The sequence below is a fragment of the Cuculus canorus genome, chromosome 18 (assembly GCF_017976375.1).
Source record: "Cuculus canorus isolate bCucCan1 chromosome 18, bCucCan1.pri, whole genome shotgun sequence".
Classification (NCBI taxonomy): domain Eukaryota; kingdom Metazoa; phylum Chordata; class Aves; order Cuculiformes; family Cuculidae; genus Cuculus; species Cuculus canorus.
The window spans coordinates 1,823,086-1,836,548 of NC_071418.1; the positions used below are offsets into that span (position 1 = coordinate 1,823,086).

A 13,463-nucleotide genomic window follows, 5' to 3' on the forward strand; every position below is an offset into this window, starting at 1 on the left:
TAGTATTACATTATTCAATTAGATTTAATTCCATTTAGTATGTGTTTTACTTTATTTCAAGTGCAGTCTGTACAAGGATCATGGTAGGGACCATCCAAAATTTCAATTAGTTTATGTATAGAACAAATAGCACGCAATATTTTCATCATATAGTGCAGCTCTGTTGAGTGACAGTGGAAGAGCTGTTAGACTCACTATGCTTAATTAGATTTCTTTGTGCATTGTACAGCAGCATTGCAGGCTATAATTTATAAATGAGTTTATTAAAATTTCTGTATTCATATAGTGAAAGCACGTTATACTCTGTTTCTTGAATATCACCTTTGCATACTTTGCCTCTTCACTACAAAAATGTAAAATCTCACCAGGAAAATGTAAAATGAAGTAAAATGCGAAGTCAAAGTGGTCTGTGAGATAGCAGATCAGGTCAAAAGACCTCAGGGATCAGAGGGGCCAGTTACCTGGTAAAGAGGATATTAAAAGCCTCGTCTTTTCTAGGATTTTATCTTCTGCTGTCTAACTTGAATTACATACATTCCCAGTTTGTAAATATTAGTCATATCAATCTGAGCAGCTGCGAAGTTCAGTATTTATTTCCCAATTTCTTGCATTTCCCACCACATTTCATTCAATCTGTTAGCACTGCAGTGAACCTTTCTGTGCGTTTATTTCCCATTTTTTCTCATGTGTTTCTCCTGTAAACTGTACGCTCATTAGGAATTCCTTGGTGTCAACATCTTGCCACTGCGTGGATTTCTTTCTCTCTTCCTGAAACACTGCTTGCCACCGTGAAGAAAGCAGCTTCATAATGTGTATTTATACGACAGTATCGCTATATGAAAGACCATATAGCATGTATTCTGTGTCACTTTCACATTATACTGAAATCATCTGTTTTAGAACCTTGATCGACAGACAAGTCCCTTTATCAATATACATGTCAATGCAAAAGTAAACATGGAGGTTAGGAGGGATGTCTTTAAGATGTTGAGCAGAGAGCTCTCCTTGAAAATTCTGCCTGCAGCTGCTGTCCTGTCTGAGCTGAACAGTTCAGACACATAAAACAAAAAGGAATTGACCAACAAGTTTAAGTTGCATCTATTTGTTTCAGTCATTTTCCCATGTGCAAAGCATTGTTAGGCAAACTCACTGGTTAGTTCCCCCCAGAGATCCAGGAACGTGTGTTTAGCGCTTGGTAATTTATGGATGTAGTCAGGCATTACTTTAAAATCACAGTATTATGGAGAAAGCTCTGTAACAATTGAAGCAAGCTGTAGTGACAAGAATTGGTAACGAGGGGGACAACTGGAAAACCAAGGCAAGAACATAACTTGTTGCTGTTCCAGCCATGCATATTAATAGTGCTACAGCAAGTAAAACAGTTCTATATTTAGTCTGTTCAAAACAACAATAACAAAAAGAAGCAATAGAGGATTTAGTAACCACAATAGAAACATTTTTCAGTATGATTCATGCATCCAAATCCTTTGGTTCCTATTCAGCACTTCTGTCTTGCTTTTGTCCCACATATTAAATGTTTCACGCACGTCGCAGTTGAGCAAACTGCAAAGTCATCCTTGTAGACCTTCTGAAAGAGAGCTGGTGACGTATGTTTGTTACAAAGTTTGTTTTCCTGTTCTTCATTCTTGAATCTGCATCCTGTTTCCTACAGATATTTAAATCCAAGTCGCTACTACTAGACTTCTAGCATGAGGTCTTGTTCTTCTTTAGAAAGCAGTGGCAAATAGGAAGGAAAGGGGTTTTTTTCATCAAATAACCCAGCTTTGCAGAACCAACCTGACTTCTGCTACCATGGCATTTTTCCTTTGCCTGTCTGAAGCAGTCCTTTCACCTGTGCTTTATTTCTTCTGCCTGCATGGCAGTCTGTCTGGGTGATAGACTCGGATGTATGAAGTGTAGCACAGTTGAGCCCCACTATTATTTGACACTGCTTTAAGAAATTTGGCTTCAGTGCTGAAATTGGAAGTCCCATTGCTTTGACCTGCATTTCCCTGACGAACTCTTGGGAGTATGTCCTGTCTTCTGGCAGCAATATCTGTTACTCATGGACTTCTGTGAAAACAGAGATAAGCTGTGTTCATACGGGCTTTGTATGAACCTCCCGGGGGGTGTGTGGTACAGACTGGTGTATACGGTGGGGTGTGATAATAGGGCACACTCCAACTCCTGCTGGCCCCCAATTAGCGGAAATCTATTCCCTCCTGGAGATGCTTACCCTCATGTTGACCTCTGCTGTATGTCAGGAGTTATAATCCTTGTCATTGCATAAATCCTTGGGGCATGTCGTGCACAGGGGCTGACTCGGTAGCAATCAACCTCCTGAAATTTTAAAGAATGCATGGAGACGTAGCCTGCTGCAACTGAAAGCCTGTCAAAACACCTGCTTCTCCTGGCTCCCTCTGGATCCTTTCTCCAAGATGCTTCTCTCTCACATGTTTGTGTTTTTAAAATAGTTTATGCTGCCAGCTCAGATTTGTCAAGTAGGGCCCTTCCTTACCTTTGAATTCACAATAGTCAAGTTTCTTTCATCAGCACAGTTCTTGAAAAAAAGGTCGCTTTCTGGCCACAGAATTACCAAGACTGTTATAGCATTTTATAAATCATGAAGTGTAGTCTTTACACCGCACTTACACTGATTTCATCAAGAGCTAACCAAAAGCAAAGAGTACTGGTAGAAAGGAGAATTAGCTCAGTTCGAAACTATGAGATGTCGCAGGAGCTGAGTTAAGAACATCTCCACCGTGCAGTGAGTATGGAGTTGCTGTTGATAAATATAGTACTGAGAACAGACCTGTAGTTGGAGCAGAACCACAGGCACATCTGAAAGGATGAAAATGGCATAAGTTCAAAACACATAGGCTTTCATTCCCCTGTCACTCAGTATGTGACTTGAATTAAAAGCTTACTCTTCACTTCTAATGTTCTCATATTTTATTGAAGATGCAGTTCTCCAAGAAAACTGAGTAAGGTATCAAGCAATAGAAATAACACACAAAAGCACAGTAGAGGACTGAGATATATGGACAGAATTGATGATACAACACAACCATATTGAAGTCACTGTATTAAAATATAAGCAGACCTGATTTTCTTCTGCATTGGAGCTTCCTTACGCCACTTTGTCAGAATAATTGGGCCATGAAGTGTGCATAACTGTAATTACTCCCACTCCAAAGGTCCTTTAAGCTGACAGACCTGTATAAATGGAGCACTGTATAAATGAGAATTCAGTTCAGTGTGGAGTCGATTGCATGTTCGTCTGAATTCTAAATGCATTCTGAAATTATAAGTAGAAAAGTGGCAGGGATATCTTCTGGAAAATATCCATATTTCAGAGTCAAAGTTTTATGTGTAGGAGAATTTCATTGGGCTTCACTGTCCGTCTGTACCCCTTGTATAGGCATGGTCATCTATGCAAAGGTGGTGAAGTGCTGCAGATCTTACTGTTAAAATTTTGCACCAACTTCGTTCAGCTCTGACTGCAAAAGAGACACAGGCTGTGGTGTAGATCAGTTCAGAGGAATGTCCCAGGATGCTGCAGGAAACTGAGCAAAGAAAGGAGAAATATGGCCCAAAATAGCATTAACCCCTTTATCTTACAGAGTCCGTGGCTGCTGTTCCAATTGATTCATCTGACAATTGTACTGAGAACAAAGGGTGCTTTAATGGGAGATTTCTCCTTGCCTTCTGTGGCAGCAATTCTTAGGTATCAGAAGCATCAAATACTGTGGGGAGCATGTTCTTCACTTACATAATAAATAGATGGCCAGCCTAGAAAGATGCTTTTAAAATCATAAGATTTCTCTAGGGGTAGGGTGAGGTCAGAGAAGCAGGGGATGTAATACAAGTTTCTAACAAGGAAATTGAAAAGCAGGTGACAGAAACTGCCTTTCAAGGTTCTCCTTTATTATTTCCCTTTCTTCACTGAAATTCATATCAGGACAAGACCCGCACAACACTCTGACAATCTCGTAAGTCTGCTACAGTATAAAATGTACAGCCCTGTTCAGGTGGATTGTACCTGCTGTGTCTGTGTAGGTTAATGAAACCTAATCCTCCGCTCTTAATAAAATCCATTAAGCAGTGACCAGCTGCTTCATCTGGAATCCCAGCTCTGCTCTATCTCCCCTTCTCTCCCATCTGTCAGTCAGCGAGGTTTCTCAGGGAAGGTTTTCTATTTATCAGGTTGACTTCTGCAGCCCTGCTGCTTTTGGATCACTTTGAAAGAGAATTGCTGTAAAATGCAATAATAAGGAATATCTCTGGGACGTGATTGCCTATTTGTTCTGGATTGTTTTATTCTGGGAGCAGGCTCCCTAGAGTGTATTTGATAAATTTAAACAGCATTATAGCAATTATATATTATGTTGTTGGGTAATATCTCCTGGCTAGCTGGAGCTCTTCTAGCCTTACTGTCTTCTCAGTCTGAAAACATGAATGGCTGCCCTGGAGTCTTTAACTGCAGACTTCATAGGGTTAATTGTCATGATAAAAGTATGTGTGGGATTTGGGGGTATCCTCAGACTTCTGCCCAAACACAAACTCAGATGTGAAGAGTTAACTAGCTCTGATTAGTGTTAATGGAATTTTAGCTTGTGAAATGACTGCTGGGCGAGAAGCACCCACAAAAATGCTGGTTCTGCAAAGCACTTAGTCATGATCTTAAGTTCTTGACTGAATTGGAGCCTCAGGTTAAACAAGTTTTAAATGGAAACATAGCCTTGTCTGCCATGTATAAATTGGTAAGTTACATAGAGGAACTTTCATTATTATATTTTCATTCAGAAAATTCAGTGGAATTAGTCAAGAGAAATAAACCTGCCAGCACTGACAGGCTGAGGGGATAATCCCTGATTAGAAATGTCCTCCAAGGCACATCTTTAGTATTAGCCTAATTTAAAAAAGGAGGTTTTGTGGTGCTGAGAAATGTACGTTCTTAACAACAAAAGTGAAATTGAATCTCATCCTGCAAGCATGTCTCGAATGTGTACAGTCCCATTCTATAGCCGTCCTACCTCCTTAGAAAGGGATCCTGCGATTGTGCTGTCTCAAAGGCAGGGCTCATCTGCAAACCAGAGACAGGAAGAACAAGAACAGAGACTTGAGAGTACTTCAGGGAGGAGAAAAAAAAAGAGAAGTGATAAAGCAAATCCAGCTACTGCTTCTCTTTCTGCTGGATAAATAGGAGAAATAGTGATGCTGTGATCTCTGACCTTTTATTAACAAGCTAGTCACTTCCAGAGGACAGTGATTCATTGCAGGCCACCTTATCTGCATTGGAACAGGCTCACCCCCGGGGCATTCCTTTGTCACATACTGTAACTACAGATGGCAATAGATTCCCTGCGCTAGCGGAAATAGATTTATAAAGTTTAAAGTGCTACTTTATCCTATCTGCAATATGAAAGAACCTTTAATGAGATTTAGAAAATTATGGATAAAGCCTAGTTTGACTTTTGTAATAAAACATGCATTGACATCTCTAACTAATGTGTATTGTTGCAGCGTAAGCCTATAGAGAAGAAAGGGTGCCTTATTTGAATTATGAATTGATAAAAGGAATATGATACTGTATTTGAAGGTGGCACAAAGGCTGAAATTTTCCATAGGAATAAGAATAAAATGTCTTTCTTGATCTTGCCAACTGTATTTTGCAATTCAAATTGAGAAAAAAAATTCCTACTTTAAATCAAACATTGAACTATTGATGAGAGGTAAGAAACATTCTTTATACATAATGGGTAAACAGTTCCACTCTGGTTACCCTTTCAGGCAAAGTCTGGTATGCTGTTACTAACCATGACTCCTGAATTGTCCCAATGAGAAGTATCCAAGAGGCAGACATCATGGCTTTAAAAATCCTCTGAGGGAATTCCTTACTTAGGAAATGTTTTTGGCTAAAACCAAAACAAATACTGTGCCTGTGTGGTTACAGTTTGAAAGGGAACTTTAAATCTTGTAAATATAATGCTGCTTTCTTTTACTTTCATAACATTTAAATAGTTCCTTAAATTATGGATTACTTTTATTCCCATCTGTAAGTATGGATCAGAATCAAGCGTTGGATATAAACACGGTTGCCCAGTGATCCTGTCTGGAGCTGATCGCTCTGCTGTTTCCCAGTCCTGATTTACAAATAATCAGCGTGTATGTAAATTATGTAAATGCTGTTGCTGTTTCTTCCTTAGTGCAGGCTATTGTCCCTTTGTTCCTAGTCACAGCTGGTTAATTGTCACTATACAATCTGGACAGTTCACTTTAAACTCTCCACACGTAATTAAGGTTTCTAGTACAGTCTTATTAAATATTCTTTCAGCCGTAAATTGACCTGTGATGCTCGTGACCTATGATGCATTGTCATTAGCTGCAACTCAACTGAAAGACCTGGGAGGATCTCCTAAGTTGAAGGAGATCACACAAACAGAACAAGAGCCATTGCTTCTTTCTGAAAGTTTTCCACTTTGCCCATGGGAGGACTGTTGTTGTTAAGCGTTGTGCTTTTGTCATTGAGATGGCCTGAGAATGGATGTGACATTATCAGCCAGGATGGCAGACCAGCAGGTGCCACTTTATCTGCCTCGTCCTCTCTCGCACTTCACCTTCCTGTAGCTTCTTAACCAGCGGATGCTTAGATTCAAGGGCGCTTGGTAATGGGTAAAAACCTGTAAAAAACTTTTTTTTTTTCTTAGTTAAGAAGTGTACCGGGGAATTCTTCTGATTAAGAGAAAATCTCTGCCATCAGGAAGCTGGTGGAAACTGCTTTTTGCACCCTTTCACCTACTTCTAATATGCATGTGAGGAAATAGTTTCTTGTCTGGAGGACTTCTGCTGAGGATGGGCCATGAGAACATGCATAATCCTAATAAAGTAATAACCTGACTTTCTCACCAGCAATAGGTAAAGCTGATTCCTTGTAGGCAGCTGAGGATGTGGGAGGTGCAGTTTACTCTCTGTTTCCACTCTTCTCCAGCTCCAGATGTCCGCCCTGTTTACTTTTCTCCTGTTCTTCTCGTTATAATATATTCCATTTTGGATTTGAGTCTATGTTGTGATTTAGTGGTCTCCTTGGGCACCTTCTGCTCTTGCGAGTAATCCTTATTCATAAAGAGCTCAGTTACAGGCAAAAGGGCCTTAAATCTATTTTTTTGGCATCTCTGCTTGTATTTATGAAGAACTATTCTTGTGAATAAAGTTTTAGCTTGTGGTAAACAATGGTAAATAATGCCAACAGCTACAGTTTGGTTCCAGCTATACCAGCTCAAATGAGCTGAGAACTCAGCCCTCTGTCAGACGCTGTCAGTTTTCTAATGTGGAAAACTGAATAATTCCATGATATTTTCTCCATTACATTTCCCCCCTAGCAGATTATGAATTTTCAAAGTAATGCTTAATTAGCCTTGTTATTTACTGAAGAACTGTGCAAAGATATCATGACACTGCTATAGATGGATGAAGCTGGATATCAGAAATTACCTGATAGCTGGGAAGCAGATAAAACAAAACCTCTCTGCTTTACCTTTGTACGACAAGATGCTTTCATGCCCTTTGCACTGCACACCCAGCATCGATACAGCACTGTTCAGGTAACAAGGGGCAGAGCAACCAACACAGAACGGGACTGGAAGATCATAAGGAATACACATATAACTTCTGATGTGACATAACAACAGAAGCGTATTGTCATTAGTCTGTAGCCCTTCTCCTTAACTGAATTGTTAGATACTTGATAATTTGTGTTTTCTACCTCTCCTACTACTAAGGTTTGGTTCTGGTAATGAATGGCTGCCTTCTCTTTGGTTTTGGCCTTCTGAAGACTCCCAAGCCCAGGTGACAAGCACTTGAAGGATGGCACAAGCAATGCCATTATATTAACAATATAGATCATGAAGCTGTCTAGGAGAGAGGAAATAGATCAGACAGGTGGTTTTATTTGTTCTTTTGGTATAGATTGTTCTTCCACTTCCAAGAAATAAGAGAATTAAGCCTCCAAGCCTGCCATTTCTGCAGAACTCCCAGTGACCCTTCCCTGCTCGGTGCCCATTTATAGCATGTTTAAGAAATGAGGCTCACTGGCAGGATGCTGTGACAGAAAATTAATACAGGCCAGAATTCATATTTTTTGAAGGATTACTGGGTGGTGTCATCTGTTGTATTTTAGCACATTTATGTTCCTCTGGCCTACCCTTCCTTCCAAGCATAGTTTAGGCTCAGTGAGGTGTAAGAAAGGGATGGTACAGCTGTTGAGCCCTTCCCCTTCTCCATAGCTCCGTACCCCATTTCAGAGCAGCATGGCATTTACGGGGAGGTTCTACCCTTCGCGATGATTTTAGAGATGTTCACAGACTGCATAAGCACTGACAGGGCTCTGTAGTTTAAGAGGAGCAGCATTACTTCAGTGGTATTTTTACAAGTTGTGGATGGGTGTCTTGCAAAGGAGAACTGATTTCATTCCTCACTCTGGGACAGCCTTGCTGTGTGACCTTGGGTGAGCCACTTAACACCTGTGTTCCCTTATTCCCTGCTGTGTAAAATACTGCTGGTGTTTATCTAGATTAAAGAAAAGCAGCAAGGTGGTGTTCATTAATTATTGTTGGAGAGCATTCTGAGATCCATCCAGTAAAAGTGTGGGATAGAATGCTTCGCCCTTCTAGAATACATTCATTTGAGGAGGTTAAAGCATTATATCCTCCACTTTTATGTGAAAAGAAAGAAAAACAGTAGGCCCCTCCGAGGTCTCATCTTAATTGGCTTTGGTTTTGGTGTGTTTTTTCCCTGTGCTGTACCCAAGGCTAAATTCACAGAGGCGTTTATAAACATGAAAAAATGCAGACAGGCACCTTATGCGCTTTGCATAGATAGTCTTGGAATCTGCTCCCAGTGGAGTCAGGCACTTGACAGGCTTGAGTGACTTCATCAGTCCCAAGGGATTGCCCACCTACCTGCTTAGGAGGCTGATTTTCTCTGGCAGTGTAAGCTGCAGGTTTGCTATTCAGAAGGCTTAAAGGTACAGAGGAAATTTTCAAAAGCCTTTGTGAAGGCATTTTACAATGTAGCCCTCCCTCTCATGTAGGACTTTTGAAATATTATATGAAGTTTTGGGCTAAGTCTTTATTAAAATGTTACCCTGCTTTCTTTCTGCATGTTAGTCCCACTTAACTTCAGAATTAAGTTACTATTCAAGGTGAAGGCTTTAACTGGCTCCTCAGATGTAGATTGCCTCAGTGCTATGGATGTGGAGCAGGTTGGAGGGTTCCTGGATTCCAGGGAAACATGTAGAAATGGTTATTCATGATTGATGGGATTTGGCCCATTGCAGCTGGGCTGAGGATGACTGTAACAACTCTGGAAGCCCTGGCATGGTAGAGGGAGTACTTGGATGATGCTAGGCTGGGACTTCCCTTAGCATATGCTGTTGTTAGAAGTTTTGAGTTTAGATGTGTGTTTAAAACAACTCCTGCCTACTCAGCTGTTCTACAGAAGAGGCCCATGTCAACAGCTATAAATTCAGATCTGTTTTTCTCTGAACTTTGTCGACCTATTGATTGAATTGTAGAATCGTGGAATAGTTTGTATTGGAAGGGACCTTAAAGGCCACCCCGTTCCAACACCCTGCCATGGGCAGGGACACCTCCCACCGGATCAAGTTGCTGGAAGCCCCTTCCAACTATTGTAAACTCTGTAACCATTCTACTCACTATGTATCTCTCTGCTGCTTTCCCTTGGAAAATGGATTTTTTGGCTATTTTATGAGGCACGAGGACAGAGACACGGCCATTCGGTTTGTGAAAACCACTCCAAGAATGATTCAGAATAGCCCAGACTCTATATTTAAGAAGAACATATAAAATTTCGATTTATTCCTCATGAAGTAGGTAGGTCCCTCCTTTGGATGTGCTGGAAGCGTATTTAGATTCTTCGAGTATTTTTAAACTTTAAGGCAATAGTTTTAGAAGTACTTTTGTATTTGCAAAAGAGGATGCATCAATTGCACCGAGTTCTATTTTTTTTTCTGCTCAGCAACATCATAAGGAAAAAACCACAGGTCAGTGTCACAGCCTGTGAGGTGTAAACCTCACCTTCCATCATGGACCAAAGAGAGTGGAACCTGTGTGTTTTTTGGTTTTTGCTGGGCCAGCAGTTCCTCAGGTGCAAACCCATGGGAGAGCACCCGGAGAAGAGGCTCTGGGAGCTGCCCACCCGCTTTGGTCGGATCCGGGGGGTCCTCAGCGTTGCACCGGAGCAGCGGGTCAGGCAGGGAGTGGAAACCGAGAGGTGTTCGTGTTGGAAAAACGTTAATTTAGCTGAAGAATTAGGGCTCAATTAAAATAAGATTAGAATTATAGGTTATGTATATTGTATTTAGCATTTGATAGATATTGTGTTTAGCATTTAATTTGGTTGATCTTTATAGTTAAGTTTGTGCAGACTTTGTCTGTCTTTGCAGACAGTGACGGTTTTCTCACAAACCTCATATAACCTTCACAAGTATATGGTATTAGGGAGTGCTTAGAAAGTATCTACTAACAACCTTATCCGAGCAGAGCCTATGCTTTCACTAACAACCTTCTCTGAACACAGCCTACATTTGTGAAGGCCAGAAGCACAGCAAGGGCAGTCAAGTGAAGGTAAGGAAATGCTGGTGTCCACACAAATCACAGAATCACAGAATCACCAGGTTGGAAAGGACCCACTGGATCATCGAGTCCAACCATTCCTAACACTCCCTAAACCATGTCCCTCAGCACTTCATCCACCCGTTCCTTAAACACCTCCAGGGAAGGTGACTCGACCCCCTCCCTGGGCAGCTGTTCCAATGCCCAATGACTCTGTGAAGAATTTTTTTCTGATATCCAACCAGAACCTCCCCTGGCGGAGCTTCAGGCCATTCCCCCTTGTCCTGTCCCCTGTCACTGGGGAGAAGAGCCCAGCTCCCTCCAATGAGGGAGGGATGAGACAATCCTCAAATACATATGCATGAAGAAATGATGTCATCTGTTGAATATACATTAGATTGCGAAACACTTAAGGGTTAAATTGCGAACACACCGGGATCGTCTTGAAACCTGATTTGGGTGTGCCTACCCCTGCTTCCCGGGGCCTCGAAATGAAGCACCGCATAGAACCTTCCTGGAATGGCGATGTGTTTGTCTCCACGCTAACATTCGGGTATGTATTTCTTTTTTAAACTCTACGGAAAACTTTTTTTTTTGAATTGTGTAGGTGTGATGTTCCTTTTGAAGTTTCTGCCCCTTGGTGCCCTGGAGTGGGTTTGTGCTGCTTTGCTTTTGGCTCACCCCGTGCATAGCCAGGAGGAAGAACTGCATTAATGGCTGACGGTGCGGTCTGTTAAACGGCGCCACATGGCCGCAGGGCAGCCGTGGCTGAGGCACCATCTTAACAGTCTACTGTTAGAGAGAGTCCAAAAACTCCTGTTCACGAGACAGTGCTGCTTTACAACAAACCTGCCTTAGCGGTTGGGGTGTCCCATTAAATGCGGTTGCCTCTGTAAATGTGTACTTTTACGTTTTAAAAATAGAAGGCGAGATCTGTGCGATTCCAATGGAGAGCTCTGAGCTCAGGTGTAGCGTATGGGAGAGCTGAGGATTTTCCTTCCATCCAGCTGCGTTTTGCCATGTGGTTGATTGTGTGGGGGCACCTTGTTGGTGCTCCTGGAGGCTTTATAAAGTTGCAGTTCACTGAGATGCTCTCTGCTTCTTCTACAGAGACCTTGTCCTGCTTGAAATAGGAAGAAGATCTTTGGGATGGGTCAGGGAAAGAGAGGTTGGATTATGAGGGCTGCTAAGACTTGTGTAGAGGAGTAAGTGAGCTTTAATATTTGTGTGTGCCTGTACATGCAAAAGCAAGAAACGGGCTGCTGTCTCTTCCAGCCTCGTGAAGGTGAGAAGAGCTTCACGGTAGTTGCACTGCTGCTTTACATCCATCTTTGCTCAGATGGTTGTGGGTCCCTGCTCTGATGTTATGCGTTGGCAGGCGGTACGTGCATTTTCTCCCCTCTCACAACATCCACACTTGTTTTTCTCCTTTGTGAGATGTGCTGGAAGCACACTGATTGTTATCATCCTGAATACTTAGTACCAAATTAGATGCTTTTTTTCCTGTCTGCTCCGAGCAGCAGCTGTCTTGGTTGGATAATAGCATACTTTGTTGGATAAAGTTGGGAGAAAATGAAACAAACCAGGGAAAAATCAATAATTCTCGCTGTAATGGAAGGGACGTGTGTCTGGCAGGGTTCTTGTTGATACTCTTACTGAATCATCTTATCTACAGACAAGCATTAGGTAAATCCCTTCTGTTCTTACTCAGAGGTGTAGTTCCAGGTAGCCAAGAAAGGTAGCTTGAAAACAGGGTTTAATTTTCCTTATTACGCTGGATCTCCTCAAAATAAGTATTGCTGACTTTTTTTTTTTTAACGGGCTGCAGATGTTTAGGTATTGGATCTAGAAGAGGCTTTTTTTGTTCTGAAAGTAGTCCTGCACAAAGTGGTCTGCATAGCTTTAAATTCATTTGGAAAGGCTGGGCATTAAAAGATGAGGGTCAAGTCTTAGAATGATTCCCAATGAATTTTTTTATTAATTTTTTTTTTTATTCGCAGTTCTGTCTTTGCCTGGGATACAGTCAAGATCCTTTGGGAAGGAGCCGGAGAGGATCCTTCTGAAGGAAAATGGGACAGAAAATGTTTACAGTCTCCTGTGTTCCCTTCCTCCCACAGCCAAGGGAACCCCGCTGCCCTAGTGTTTTATCTGCTGCTTCTGAGGCTTCGCTGGGGAACATAAACAGAGAGGTCAGTGTGGTTTTCTGCTGAACTGATACTCTGTACTTACAGGAGATGTCTCATCTGTGAACCCAGTGGGTCAACACAAGTGAACTTGTGAGTTCCAAAACCGTTAAAAAGAGGCAGTAAAAATAATGTCAATAGTTTGGCAAATGCCAGGGAGAAAAAGGTTATTTAAGAGGACTCGAGAAGCTTAATAATTGCATTCGCTGTATTTAGCAATGGTGTTGGTTTTCCTTCCTAGAAGAGGTGTCCCGGACAAGATGGGATGCAGTGCCTTGAATATCCTGCACGGACAAGCAGATGGTTCGGATGGGCGGCTCTAAATATTCTTATGAAGTTTTTCCTTTGAGTGGTGAGTTTTTCTTGCCTATAAGAAAATAACATGTAGCATCTTTAGCTCAAGTGAAACTTATTTCTTCTGGAATCATCAGTGTTGTTGCCCTCATTAATCTGTCTGAGGAGCATTCCCTGCAATCTTTTTCTTCCTTTTCCATCTTATTTTATTTAAAATCTATTTAAAAACCTGTTGAAGTGTCGACTTCTGTAACAAATCCTAGAGGCACATCACTCTGGCAGAGTCTGGTGCCTACACAATGAAGTGGAGTGGGGATGTTTTCTTTGTTCTTAGTCTTTTTAAACTGAGGCA

General features: G+C 41.5%; 1 long non-coding RNA gene across 2 annotated transcripts in view; it reads left to right on the forward strand.

The window, feature by feature from the left end:
• The first annotated feature begins 11,090 nt into the window (after window positions 1-11,090).
• LOC128854019 (uncharacterized) overlaps window positions 11,091-13,463 on the forward strand; it is a 50,571-nt gene continuing 48,198 nt past the window's right edge. Inside the window, exons 1-3 of one of the 2 annotated variants that reach the window (XR_008452923.1) lie at window positions 11,091-11,187; window positions 12,635-12,823; window positions 13,059-13,169. This is a non-coding gene — a long non-coding RNA (uncharacterized LOC128854019). The remainder of the gene's footprint in view (window positions 11,188-12,634; window positions 12,824-13,058; window positions 13,170-13,463) is intronic. The other variant, XR_008452924.1, reaches the window with a different exon arrangement.